Source organism: Giraffa tippelskirchi, chromosome 7 (genome assembly GCF_054371585.1).
Source record: "Giraffa tippelskirchi isolate mGirTip1 chromosome 7, T2T-mGirTip1v1.2.pri, whole genome shotgun sequence".
NCBI lineage: Eukaryota > Metazoa > Chordata > Mammalia > Artiodactyla > Giraffidae > Giraffa > Giraffa tippelskirchi.
In genome coordinates, this window is record NC_137281.1 from 129,569,217 (window position 1) to 129,584,523 (window position 15,307).

At 39.7% G+C, this 15,307-nt stretch overlaps 1 long non-coding RNA gene across 1 annotated transcript in view; it reads right to left on the reverse strand.

Annotated features, from left to right (window-relative positions):
- The window catches only part of LOC145513373 (uncharacterized), a 285,374-nt gene that overhangs the window by 59,971 nt on the left and 210,096 nt on the right, over window positions 1-15,307 (reverse strand). The window contains exon 4 of the long non-coding RNA XR_014059337.1: window positions 6,087-6,366. This is a non-coding gene — a long non-coding RNA (uncharacterized LOC145513373). The remainder of the gene's footprint in view (window positions 1-6,086; window positions 6,367-15,307) is intronic.

Below are 15,307 nucleotides of genomic sequence, written 5' to 3' on the forward strand. Positions count from 1 at the left end.
TTCTACTATAATAAAATAGGTAAACCACAAGGGCCTACTATATAGCAGAGGGAATTCAATATCTTGTAATAACTTATAATGTAAAAGAATCTGAAAAAGTATATATGTGTATATATGTCATATATAACAGAATCACTTTGCTGTACCCTTATTTGAAAGACAACATTGTAAATTATACGTCAATGAAAAAATTTTAAATTGCATGATTGTCTCAATAGATGCAAAGAAACTGATGCGACCAAATTTAACATTCATTCACAATAAAAACTCTCAATAAATTAGGAATGGAAGGTAAATACCTCAACATTATAAAGGCTGTAAATGAAAAGCACACAGCTAACATTCCATGGTATATAACTACAAGTTTCCTCTAACCGTCAGAACAAGTCAAGGGTGTCCACTCACAATTTCTATTTAACATGGTACTGGAAGTTCCACCCAGAGTAATTAGACAAGAAATAAAAAGCATCCAAATTGGAAACAAAGAAGTAAAATCATCCCTGTTTATAGACAATGTGGTCTTATATATAGAAAACACCAAGATTCCATTGAAAATAATTATAATAAATGAATTCAGTAAATATGCAGGATACAAAGTCAACATACAAAAATCAGTTGCACTTCTATACACTAACAGTGAATTATCTGAAAAGGAAATTAGGAAAACAATGCCATTCACAGTAGCACCAAAACAAAGAAAATAGTTAGGGATAAACTGAGGTGAAATATTTACATACTGAAAATTAAAATACTGATGACACAAATTTAGAAATAAACAAATGGAAAAACTTCCCATTTTCATCAATTGGAAGACTTAATATTGTTAAAATGTTCATTCTATCCAAGCAATAGACAGATTCAACACAATCCCTATCAAAATTCCAAAGATTTTTTTTAACAGAATAGAAAAAGCAATTCTACAATTCATTTGAAACCACAAAGAATCACAAATATCCAAATCAATTCTAAAAAGAACAAAACTGGGAGGTATCACACTTTGATTTCAAGACATATTACAAAGATACAGTAATCAAAACAATATAGCACAATCAACAATACTGCAATTTTTAGAAAGTGTGGTACTGGCATAAACAGACATATAAACCAAATGGAACAGAGTAGAGAGCCCACAAATAAATCTGTGCTTGTATGATCAACCAATTTCAACAAGAGTGCCAAGAATACACAATAGGGAAATAATAGTCTCTCCAACTATTTGGTATCGGGAAAAGGGGATATCCACATATTACAGAATAAAGTTGGATCTGTATTTTACACCATCCATAATCTCAACTCTAAATGAGTTAAAGACAAGAAACCTGAAAATGTAATAGTCCTAGAAGAACACATAGGGGAAAATCTTTATGACATTGGTATTGGTAATGATTTCATGGATATGACAGACACATGGAACAAAAACAAAAATAAACAAGTGAGACTACATCAAACTAAAATCTTCTGCATAGCAAAAGAAACTGTTAACAGTGGGAAAAGGCAACGTATAGAATAAGAGAAAATATTTGTAAACCATATATCTGATGAGGTGTTAATCTCCAAAGTATATAAGTAACTCATACAACTCAACAAACAAAAAACCTAATAACCCAATTTTTTTTAATGGAATGAAGCCTTAAATAGATACGTCTCCAAAGAAGATACACAGATGACCAACAAGTGTATGAAAAAAAATGCTCTTCATCACTTATTATCAGGGAAATTCAAATAAAAACCACAATGAGATATCACCTCATACTTGTTAGAATGGCTTTAAAAAAAAACAACAAAGACAAGTGTTAGCATGGATATGTAGAAATAGGAGCCCTGCACACTGTTAGTGGGAATGCAAAATGGTATAGCCTCCATAGAAAGCGGCACGAAAGTTGCTCAAAAAAGTCAAAAATAGAGCTTCTTTATTATTCAGCAATCCCACTTCTCAATATATATCCAAAGAATTGAAATCAGGATCTTGAAGAGATGTTAGCCCTCCCATCTTCATTGCAGCACTATTCACAATAGCTAAGTGAGGAAACAACCCAAATGTCTGTTGACAGATGATTGGATAAAGAAAATGTGGTATATACATACAATGAAATATTATGCAGCCTTAAAATAGAAGGAAATTCTGAAATTTGAAACAGAAGGAAGTTCTACTTACCCTACCAAATTTTTATGACTAAGTAGTACTCCATCGTGTATATATACCACATCTTTTTTATCCATTCATCTGTTGATGGGCATTTAGGTTACTTCTGTGTCTTGGCTATTGTACATACTGCTGCTATGAACATCAGGGTGCCTGTATCTTTTCAAAATGGAGTTTCTTTTTTCAAATATATGCCCAGGAATGGGATTGGGGATCATATGATAAGTCTTTCAGCTTAGGAAACCTCCATGTTTTCCATAGTGGCTGCACCAATTTATATTCTCACCAACCATGTAGGAGGGTTCCTTTTTCTCCACACCCTTTTCAGCATTTGGTATTGGAGACTTTTTAATGTTGGCCATTCTGATCAGTGTGAGGTGATAGCTCATTGATTTGCATTTCTCTAATTAAAGAATCTGCCTGCCAATGCAGGAATGTGAGTTGGGAAGATTGCTTGGAGAAGGAAATGGCAACTCACTCCAGTATTCTTGCCTGGGAAATCCCATGAACAGAGGAACCTGGTGGGCTACAGTCCATGGGGTTGCAAAAATGTCAATCATGACTCACCGACTAAACAACAATAATTACAGATGTTGAGCATTTTTAATATACCTGATGGCCACCTGTGTGTCTTCTTTGGAGACATGTCTATTTAGGTCTTCTGCCCATTTTTTTATTACATTTTTTGTTCATGGTGTTATTGAGTTGTATGAGTTGTTTGTATATTTTGGAAATTAAGCCCTTGTCAGTCGCATCATTTGCAAATATTTTCTCCCAGTCTGTACGTTATCTTTTCATTTTGTGTATGGCTTCCTTTGCTGTGCAAAAGCTTGTAAGCTTGATGAGATCCCATTTGTTTATTTTTGCTTTTATTTCTATTGCCTTGGAAGACTGACCTAAGAAAACATTGGCATGATTTATGTTGGAGATTTATGTTTTGCCTAGGTTCTCTTCTAGAAGTTTTACAGTGTCCTGTCTTATATTTAAGACGTTAGGCCATTTTCAGGGTGGGTGTGTGCAAGGAGTGAGAGTGTGTTCTAACTTCACCGAGTTATATGAGGCTGTCCAACTTCTCCCAACACTACTTGCTGAAGAGTCTCCAGACAAAAGCAATGTATTAGTGGTATACATTTTGTTAGCTTAAATTGGCAAAATTACTCAAATAAGAAAAAATTTTAAATTTAGGATTATCAAAAAGAGTTATAATCTTATATCAGCCTTATCAGTTACTTTGTGTTGGGTTGAGGAGAAAAGAGTCACAACACACCTTCAATCTAATACTAGTCAATACAAAGCAGGAGCTTGAAACAGAAATAGAAAATCTTTTCAAAGTTAAATCACTAACAACGATATCTATTCTTATAAATATTCATATCAGACAAAAATCACCTTTTAGAGTAATACAAAAACATTTATAGTATGGTACCTTGCACGATGGGGCTTCCCAGGTGGCTCAGTGGTAAAGAATCCTCCTGCCAATGCAGGAGACACGGGTTCAGTCCCTGGGTTGGGAAGATCCCCTGAAGAAGGAAATGGCAACCAACTTTAGTATTCTTGCCTGGAAAATCCCATGAACAGAAGAGCCTGGTGGGCTACACTCCATGAGGTCACAAAGAGTCAGCCATGACTTAACAACGAAACAGCCTGGCACAATATCTAAGTATAGGCAGACACCAAGTGGATAGGCCTGAGCTGCATTCTTGTCACAGGTCTGAATTTAAAAGAATTCCACTCCCATATTCATGAGAATATTGGTGGCATTCTGTGCATATCATACGTACATTATTAACTCCATTCTTCATGAATCTGAGTCTGAAAGTGGCCTAATGTGCCACATAGTACAGTACAACTTGCAATGCATTAATTTGGAGCTTCCAATAATCCAAACAGGATCAGATTTTGCCTATCAAGCCGTTTCTTTTCCTCCTAAACTCGTGAATGAGGACAGTAGAGGAAAACTTTAAACTTCAGAAAGCCTGTTTCGAGCATAGCAGAAATATCATTTATGTTAAATATATTAATTAAAAGAAATTATGACTGGATATATTACATGTATCCTATGTAACTATCCTATGTTACTATGGACATATTACAAGTATACATCATAGTACATGTACTGGTGATACATATATATATTTCATTTTCATTCTTTGGGAAAAAAGTTTAATCAATACCTGAAGGTAGTGTGACTGGACCGGATTCGTTCTGCCCGATGCCTGAAATCAAAATGCCAAGAAGCTGAGGTTTGCAGCAAAAAGAAGGTTTTAATTTGCGAGGCAGCCAAGCATGAAGACAGAACAAGCTTCTGGCCCACCTTCCTGAAGGCCAAGGGTCTGAGAATTTGGGGGAAAGAGCAGCAGAGTGTTCTGAGCCCTGTGAGCATGAGCGGTGAGAGGGGCTATTGAGGGCGTGAGTGGTGTGGGGAAAGATGGTTGGGTGATGGTTTGTAATTGTGGTTCTGCGCAGGCGTAATTAACTACAAGCCTATGTAGCTTCAAACGTGGAGGCACTTGGCATGATCTGGGGGTGGAGTTTTTCGGCCCTCTGAAGTCAAAAGGTCACCAAGTGGAAACTCACGCATGTCCAGTTGGAGGGTTGGTGGTCCTATCCAATCTTAACCAGCTGAATCCAAACTAGATACAGCTGAGGCCAGGTTCCTGGAAAACTCGTGCAACTATCTTATTGTTTAGGCTACAAGCAGCTTGGAAGACATCCAAGTCTTAAAACCTTGATTAGTGAAGTCAGGTGAAATGGATTTAACTAATGATCAGCCACGGTTTCACAAGTTTAACTTGTCTCATTGTTGAAGTATCACTTATTTTAATTCTCTGGAATACTCCCCCTTTAGCTAACAAAAGCTGTTCCTTATCCTGAACAACTCTTTCTTAAAAAGCTCTTATCTAACCTTCTTACAGGATTGACCACTATTCTCCATTCCTTCCATGAAACACAATAAAAGGTACCCATAGCATGCTTATGCTCACAGCTTCTTCCTACCCTCTGTTAACATTCTTTCTGACCCTGCAAGGCTGTTAAGAGCTTAGCTGTTTTCTCCATGTCCAGTAGCCGTTCTCTGTCTAAAGATCAGATTCTCAGGCTTTCACTATATATCCAAAATCTAAGAAGTCCCAGATTAACAGAAGCTGCCAATCAACAGCTCTCCTATCTGTGATTCTACCCTCCTCAAAATGTTGTTGTTGCTTAGTTGCTAGGTCATGTCTGACTCTTCTGTTCTCCATAAACTGTAGCCTGCCAGGCACCTCTGTCCATGGGATTTTCCAGGCAGGAATACTGGAGTGGGTTGCCATTCCCTTCTCTAGGGGATCTTCCCAACCCAGGGATCTGATCCACATCTCCTGCGTTGGCAGGCGGATTCTTCTAACACTGAGTCACCAGGGAGAGAGAGAGAGCTCAGTTGTGTCCGACTGTTTGCGACTCTATGGAATGTAGCCTGCCAGGCTCCTCTGTCCATGGGATTTTCCAGGCAAGAATACTGGAGTGGGTTGCCATTCCCTTCTCCAAGGGAAGCCCCACCAAAATACAGTTGTGATGCATGGGCATCAGCAGCCCTATTAGGTATTTTAAGACAAATTTTAAATCAATTATATTTTATGGGGCGTTTCTAGTCGTCCTCAGTGAGAGCACAACAGCTTACAAAGGGGAAGTTCCACACCTGTATGTGAAACTGCAGGGCAGGAGCCGAGGTCAGCCATGTAGCTTTTGTGTATCCAGTTTCTGTTTCAGGGCTCTGAAAGTTCTTCTCTGCTCAGAAAGTTAATGCTCCTCAGGATTTGACCAACACAACCCAAATAAAGCATTTTTTCTCCTTTTACCGTTTCTTACAAAAATGTTAACACATAACTTTTGGTGATTCTACTTTAAATATGCCATTCAGCAATGATTTGTTAAATCAGCTTTATTTTAATGGAGTGTGTCGACTCACCTGAAGTTGACCAGAATTCATTTGGTGGAGAGAACCATCCTCTCCCTGTCTTCCGAAGGAGCCATTATGCGTAGAAACAGAGAGATGGTCTGGTCTTTGATGCTCAGAGCAGGAGAGATGCAGTTTCACTCTAGGTGCTTCAGCTGGTTACTTCTGCATAACGAGCCGGTGAGCCAGTGAGCCCAGCTGTGGGCCATGTCAAGATCCCAAACATCTGGCTCTGCAGAAGCCACCTTATTGTACTTAGTGAACCTTCTCAGCAAATGGCCTTCCTCTAAGCCTGTGGCAACACAAGGTTAGACAAAACCAGGCAGACATGTAGAGTGTGTGTGTGTGTGTGCTCAATTGCTCAGTCCTGTCTGACTCTTTGTAATCCATGGCCCACCAGGCTTCTCTGTCCGTGGAGAATAGCTTTCCCCAAATCAAAGCCCAAATCCAATTGAGGACTTGTAAAGATGTCGATGGGCTTGCTCTTTAACTAAAGTCAATTGGATCTAGACCTTAAGGACACCAGAGTGGATGCTGATTTCCATTAAGAAAAGTGAGGAGAAATGCTTACAGAAATGATATCACCTCCCTCCAAATCCACATCCCCCTCCCTCCCTGCCCTCAGCTCCTCTATTCACCTAGCAATCACCTGAAAGGAAGAGCTTCCTGAGCTGACAGCATCCTTTAGAGAGAAGGTAATTGTCCTCTCTCCAAAGATTACCCCTCTATTTGAAAAGCAAATCCCACTGTCAGCCCTCTGCAGAGTCATGCCACTATTTTTAGCATGTGTCCTTGTGCTTTTGGGTGATGAGTCAGGACTCTCTCTTTTAAAATATTAAATACTTGGCATTCCTCAGAAAAAGATAGACACATTTAATGTTGCTAATGTTGCAATCACCAAGTAAAGATTTGCTCCTTTTCTTAGCTGCCTTGAGCCCCACAGAACTGTTTAGGCTGCATCCCCCACAACCCCCCATGCTGCTGCTCATTTCAAAAGCAACAGCCAAAGCAGATGCGAGGGAGATGCACTGGTGCTCATAAATTCAAGGAGCTAAAATAGCAACAGCTGTGGCAATTGCAGGATTTCAGCAGGTAATCAACTAACTAAGAGCCAAAAGAGGGATTTGACAATTCTACGGGGGACTGGGACAGAGGGCAGCAAGAATTTGAGCTTCAAGGAGAATCTTCCCTACTTAACAACGAAAATGAAAACTTTGTGACTTTACCCACTGAAGCACAGCAGACTTTCCTGCTTTTGATTCCAATCCCTGAGCAGTAGGATTGTCTTTTCTCATCTCATAATATTTGGCTTTCTTAGATAATATTTATCCTATATTGTATACTGTGGTTCACCTGTATATTTTGAGTTTAATCCATCATTGGTTTAATACCATCTTTCAATAGATTTATATACTTATGATAAGATGGACATTTTTAAGGAGAAGTATTGTGTCTATTTAGACTGAAGCTCATGGGTAGCATTTCTTCTGAAATGTTCTTTTCATGTCTAAAGGGCAGTGATTTTCAGATTCTCATATAAAGGGTAATTAGGGTTTCCTGTTCACCTTTGAAGGTTAGAACAGCACTCAGGGGCTAGGGAAGCATATGAGGCATAGAAAGGAGGTAAGAACTGTGCCTTGTTCTCTTCTGTTTCGAAAAACTTTCCCACTGAGAGGACAGATCCAGGCTCTAAGTATTAGTGCAGTGGCTAAAAAACACAGACTAGAGCCGGTCTGCCTGGTTCAAATCCCAGCTCTTCCACTTCTAGGCTCAGTAATTTTCAACAAGTTTCTTGACTATTCAGTGTCCCAGTTTCTGTCTCTGCGTAATAATGCTAGCAATACCCACCTCAAATGATTTTATGAGAATTAAATGATTCACCAAGTGGAAAGTGCACATCTCACACATAGTAAGCTCAGTAAAAGTTATACAAATCATATATCTCTTCTCTTCAGTTCAGTTCAGTCACTCAGTCGTGTCCAACTCCTTGCGACCCCATGAACCACAGCAAGCCAAGCCTCCCTGTCCATCACCAACTCCCAGAGTCCACCCAAACCCATGTCCATTGAGTCGGTGATGCCATCCAACCATCTCATCCTCTGTCGTCCCCTTCTCCTGCCCTCAATCTTTCCCAGCATCAGGGTCTTTTCCAGTGAGTCAGCTCTTCTCATTAGGTGGCCAAAGTACTGGAGTTTCAGCTTCAACATCAGACCTTCCAATGAACACCCAGGACTGATCTCCTTTAGGATGGACTGGTTGGATCTCCTTGCAGTCCGAGGGACTCTAGAGAGTCTTCTCCAACACCACAGTTCAAAAGCATCAATTCTTCAGCGCTCAGCTTTCTTTATAGTCCAACTCTCACATCCATACATGACCACTGGAAAAACCATAGCCTTGACTAGACAGACCTTTGTTGGCAAAGTAATGTCTCTGCCTTTTAATATGCTGTCTAGGTTGGTCATAACTTTCCTTCCAAGGGATAAGTGTCTTTTAATTTCATGGCTGCAATCACCATCTGCAATGATTTTGGAGCCCCCAAAAATAAAGTCAGCCACTGTTTCCCCATCTATTTGCCATGAAGTGATGGGACCAGATGCCATGATCTTAGTTTTCTGAATGTTGAGCTTTAAGCCAACTTTTTCACTCTCCCCTTTCACTTTCATCAAGAGGCTCTTTAGTTCTTCTTCACTTTCTGCCATAAGGGTATATCTCTTCACTATTAAGCAACTGTTCAACAGTTGAAACACTAGAAAATAGCACTATCAAGTAAAAATATCTCTTTGACATTTTAAAAACATTTTTTGTATTAATTAGAGCTCTGTTGGTTGCAAGTTCAACTTAAACTAGCCTAAGGGGAAAAAAATTAATTTATTGGCTCTTACCTTGGAAGTTTAAATAGTATACCTGGCATCCCAACTGCAACCTCAGAAACAGCTAGATTCAAGGTCTCTGTCTCTCTCCACCTCTAGGCTGAGCTTACAAGGTATCTTCCACATGATGGGAAGTTGACCACCACCAGCCCCTTACTTATACCCTCTTGGTCTATCAACTCCAGCAGACAGTCTCCCCTGATGCTAAAGCATCAGAATCAGGAAGGACTGTGATTGGTTCAGCTACAACCAGTCACTATGGATCCCGGGATGGTGGTATCCAGCGAGAATCAAGTGCCTTCCCCTATAAAGCTAGGGGAGAAGCATAGGGAGGTTGAGGTTGAAGAACAAGACCGGGTAAGACTGGCTGCTGCAGTGCCGGACAAACCTTACCACACCTACAGAATCAGTTCCCTGTGGGAGAGAGTTGTCCTGATATCAGAGCCAAGTAATAGATGCCACCTAAAGCCACTGGGAAATGGGCTAAGTTAACAGGAGCCGACATTGCACATTTCCTAAGATAAAGATCCATTATAAATATATAAAAATCAAATTACATCTTTAACTTTTAAATCAATAAACAATTTATTGATTATCTTTCAATCAACAATTCTAAAATTTAATTGTAACCATAGATAGAGACAAGATCTTCATTCTTTCATATAGAAATGGCAAATACATTAAATATGCCTTATATCTCATGTAACCTAGGAAAATAGGTTATGAATTCCTAGAATGCTATGTTGAGAGATTCCAAGGTTGCATCCTTGCTTAGACAAAACAATACCACTCATGGGTATGGTCTGGAGAATAGTGGCCCATACGCCAGGTGATAACTGCCTCTATGATGCCACTCTAAGAACACTTATCCACAAACCGAGGACATTATAGATGGAGAGATTTTCAATTAGAGCCATGTGTCAGAACTGAGCTCCCACACAATGCTAGAATTAATTCAAATGACCAACATGGCAGGTTAGGCACTTAAGTGAGCAGCTTTACAACACCACAGATGAGTGTTGAGAGGCTGACTCAATCTGTGTGAAGAAGGAAGAAAATGCTGATTTACCTCTTTCAAAGCCCCCCTGGAGCAGCCTCTCACAAACCTCGAGCTGAGATACTTCACAACAACACAACAAGTAAATAAGAGCAGGAAGGTAACTTAATCTTTTCTTCCTCATTTTAGCATTCTTAGTTGAATATTTCAAATGACAGTGTATGTAGTATTTCACTAATTGCTAGACATAGTAAGCTTTCATCAGTGATAGCTATTTTCATGATTATTTTCACAAATTTTCTTCTTTATAATGCATGTATTTTATCACTAAGTAAAAACTGAGAGATCTATGTGGCCAAACTCTTATTTATTTTGAAGGTTTTCTTGGAATATTTCAGAGAAGATCCCCCTGTGTTACCATGTTTTTCATTGTCTATATTTTATGATGTTGTGACATCTTGGGGGCCTTGTGAACCTGAGGAGAGACCACCCTCCCAGAGCTAGCTAATTCTTTGAGGTAACAAACACCTTGTCTGTGAGCACAACTTTCATATACAAATCAACCAATCCAAAGTGCACGTCCCCAACTACCTCCTTTATCAAATGCTCACACAGCAAGCCAATATTTTCCCTGCCTCATATCACGCTGGGGCCTGGGAATGGACAACTAAAGAGCATCCTCATAGCCCAGAGCCTGTCCAATCCTAAGCCCGCTCAACCTTGCCAACCGTGCCTCGCCCATCCCTTTCTGCAGAGACCACAATAGAGGCCCGGGGCATGCTTTTCCGTTACTTCTGCTTCCCAAATGACTTGGGTGCTTCCCCTGGTGGTCCTGCATGGCACAGCATTCCCTTTCCTCTTGGGAACTGTAATAAACTCTTCTTTCAAAGTCAGTTGTCTCTGTGTCTGTCATCTTTTTATACTTGATTAAAACAAATCCCAGGGACATTTTAGGGCGTTCCCATAAGCACGAACAATAGGGCTGAGGAATAGCATGCGAAGAAGAAAAAAATACTCTCAAAATTGAAGTAAAAATATGGGAAGAGGAAAACCTTTGAATATAGTAGGTTGATATAATTTATTACTCATTTATCTCTCTAGCTGCAATTGAAAAGAAGTTACCTAAATGTAAGTATGGGCTTCCCAGGTGGCTCAGTGGTAAAGAATCTGACTTCCAAGAAGGAGAGGTGGGTTCAATCCCTGGGTCTGGTAAGATCCCCTGGGAATCGCAACCCATTCCAGTATTCTTGCCTCAGAAATCCCATGGACAGAGGTGCCTGGTGGGCTACAGTCTATGGGGTTGCAAAAGAGTCAGACATGACTTAGTGACTAAACAACAACAAAATCTAAGTGTATATATATATATATATATATATGAACTATATATATAGTTATATATATACATATATATATATAAAACTATGGAATTCTATGGAAATAAATATCCATTTGCTGTAGGATACTTGGCAGAGTTTTAAAATTATGGACAGAATTAATTTTAGCAGAAATAATCTCCAATGTAATCTTTCACAATTCAGCAATTAATCTCACCAAAACATGTTCAAACTTGGACCAATCTTTTTTTGTATTTTCTTTTATTTTCGAGAAGTTTTTAAGTAGTTTTTCTTGATTTTACTGCCAAATTTTCAAACACCAAGCCCTTGGGTTAGAGGTCACCTGCCCATGTGTAAAAGTAAGCATCAAAAGAAAAGCCTAATTATAAAGGCTCTTTGGAGTAAAGAATGAAGAGGACAGACATGGTGAGGAAAAGCTGGACCTGTGAGAAACTGCAGGGCACACACACACAGGGAAGCAGCATCGGCAGTGAACATTCCAAGGACAGGATGGAAAGTGCAGCCACCAGAGTGTATCCTGCACAGAGACGCTGTGTACTGAAAGGAGGAGGAAACAATTTATAGACCAAGAAAGACCTAGACAGAATTATCCATTTTGGGAGGAATCATTTTTGCTGACGCAATGAAGACTTTCTAGAGAGCTATTTGAGGAGGCAGATGTTTAGATAATATATTGCTGCTTTGCATTTCTATAACACCTTTCATCTAAGAGCTGCAGAGTGTAACATAAACATTAACTAATAAATTAAGCCTCGTGGCACCTCTGCATGATCCATAGACATAACAGCCATTTTCACAGCGTCGGAAAGGCAGTGCCCTGCTCAAAGGTGCTGAAGTCATTTGCCCAAGGTCACGAAGGGGAGAAAACGGCAAACTCCTTCACAGTGAGTGTCAGTTTCTCCATGCCCTCCCCACAGGGCACTTTTTCTCACTTGGCAGGTCAGCAACTTCAAGAGCATGTTTTCTTCTCTGGGACACTTAGTGGTAACGAAAGGAGCACAAGGTCTACCCCGGCTTCCAGTGATTCCCTTTGGGAGATAGCTCTTTAATTGAACTAGGAGATGATTTGAAAATCTTAAGTCTTGGATCAAAGCCTTAACTCCTTTCTCTCTGGTTTACCCAGGAATTAATTTGTGTGCTCATGCTGGTCTCTTGCCTGGAATGACACTAGCTTTTAGCTCTGGAGTTACTTTTCATGTGATTTAATCTGATTACCCAAAGGACTTAAACTATTGCAAGAATATCAAACAAGCCCAACACATCTATTTTGGCATTCATGTAATTATTGATATTTTTACTGTTATTTTAATTTCTGAAAAGCCCATAAAATTGTCATTGAAAACTAAAATGTGACATTGTGACAGAAGACAGTTTCAACTCTTATCAGAATCTAACTGGTTTGTCGGTAAAATTTGTTTTACTTTGGTCAGGCATCACTGTATCTTCCTAAATGCTAGTCCTCTCCTTTGGCTCATCAACAACCTATTCCACAGTGGTATTGCATTTTCCCTCTTTCTCTGTGATAGCCCACAGAATTTCTTCAGTAGAAAAATCAGGTAGAGAGAAAATAAAGCAAGGAAACCAGTTATAACACCCTGATGCTCAGAATCCCTTTTGGAAAGAAAACCACCACCCCGGTTACACACAGACATGATTATTTCTACCTTGGTACATGTTTTTAAACTTCTCAGAGAGTAACAGGCTCACCTCTAAGTCACTCACATTCCTAATTTCCATGTTTTCTGTTTTCTATTCCCTGGTGGCTCAGTTAGTTAAGAATCTCCCTGTAATGCAGGAGATCATCTGCAATGCAGGAGACCTGGGTTTGATCCCTGGGTCAGGAAGATCCTCTGGAGAAGGAAGTGGCAACCCACTCCAGTATTCTTGCCTGGAGAATCCCCATGGACAGAAGAGCCTGGCAGGCTGCAGCCCATAGGGTCGCAAAGAATTGGACACAACTGAACACACGTGCACAAATGCAACCTTCGAGGCAGCTAACAAAAACCCAGAGCACATGAAATCAATCCTACCGGTCTTCCAGGGAATCTGTGCTTTGTGACAGAATAGGAAAACTATTTCTTAATCATCTGAGTCCCTGCTTGACTGAAAATTGGCAGGATGGAATGGTTTTGTGACAACGGAAGAAGACTTGTGGCTATAGATTTAGCTAAAATTCTCACTGAAACCATCAACAAAATGAAAAGGCAATTTACAGAAGTGGAGAATTTATTTGAAAATCATGTATCTGATAAGGGGTTAATATCCAAAATATAGAGAGAATGCATACAACTCAAAAGTCAAAACCCAAACAATATAATTTGAAAATGGGCTGAGGACCTGAATAAACTTTTTCCCAAGAAGACTTACAGATAGCCAATAGACACATAAAAAAGATGCTCAACATCATTGATGATAGAGAAATGCAAATCAAAACCACAATGAGATATCACCTTACACCTGTTAGAATGGCTGTTATCAAAAAGACAATAAATACCAAGTGTTAATGAGAATGTGGAGAAAAGGAAATCCTTATGCACTATTGTTGGGAATGTAAATTGATGTAGCCACTGTGGAAAACAGTATGAAAATTCCTAAAATATTTAAAATAGAACTATTATATGACCCAGCAATTTCATTTCTTGGCATATATCTGAAACAATTGAAGTCAGGATCTAGAAGAGATATCTGCATTTCCATAGTCACTGCAGCACTATTCACAGTAGCCAAGACATGGAAGTAACAGAAGTGTCTATCAACAGATGCATGGATAAAGATGCGATATATCTATGTCTATATATATACACATTATATTTATGTATGCATGCATGCGTGCTAAGTTGCTTTAGTTGTGTCTGACTCTTTGTGACCCACCAGGCTCCTCTGTCCATGAGATTCTCTAGACAAAAATACTGGAGTGGGTTGCCATGCCCTCCTCTAGAGGATCTTTCCAACCCAGGGATCGAACCCGCGTCTCTTATGTCTCCTGCATTGGCAGACTAGTTCTTTACTACTATATAAAGCCATTTTTAAGTGTGAAATTTAGTGGCATTAAGCACATTCACAAAGTTGTGTAGCCATCACACATTATCAGGCTATTTTCAGTCAAGTGTTTTCCTCTAGTGAATGCGGTCAAAAGGAGACTAGAGGTAGTTCTGTGGAAACAAGGATGGAAAGGGGTCCATTACAAGCAAAGAAGCCTGGGTGTCCTTTTCATGCCACATTATAGCAGCTGACAAATGTCACTTTACAACAGCATAGCTTTTCATTACCACCGTGGTTTATTAGCACATGGCGGCTGGTTTGTGTTGATAAGTAGACTGTCCCAAACCCCTGGACTCAAGTGTGGCCGGCTAACTCAGCAGTGAGGTCCCTCCCCAGTCCCCATTAGCTGTTTCATAAACAACGTCCCAGTACAAAGCTAAGATGTGAATGAATTCTTCTTGTGAATCAGCTCCTAATAAGTGAAATTGTCTCCAGTGTAACTCCAATGAAAATTGGAATTGTCTTGGTAACTAAGAAACCATTTACTTTATTCACCAATATGTTACCTGTAACTGTGTTCTAGACACACACATCACACTTAGCATCATCTAAGAAGAGAATGCTTCTTTGGCCCCTACTCTTGTCCTAGTTCTAAAGTCACTGACTTTGGGAAAGAGCCCCTTCCCCAATGTCCCCAGAGTGGGGGGGAGTTGCCTCTACTGCAAATAACATAACACAGGACCAGCACTATTGACTACAGTCATGCAATTGATTCCACTGTTGCTAACCTTTTGGAGTTTTAAAAGCGAAGTCCTTTACCTCCCCTGCCATTAGTAATGTCCTCGAGGTTATTGTGGTTACTGTTTACATTTCCTGTCCACATCAGGCAAGTTATTTGCCCAGTAACTAGATTTTATAATCCATCAGTTTTCATTTTAAACAGAGAAATTGGGACTGATGTGGTGGTGGGGGTGGGGAGAGACAATCTCAGAGAAGCTGATTCAGTGGAGTTTGAATAAGGCAAGAGAG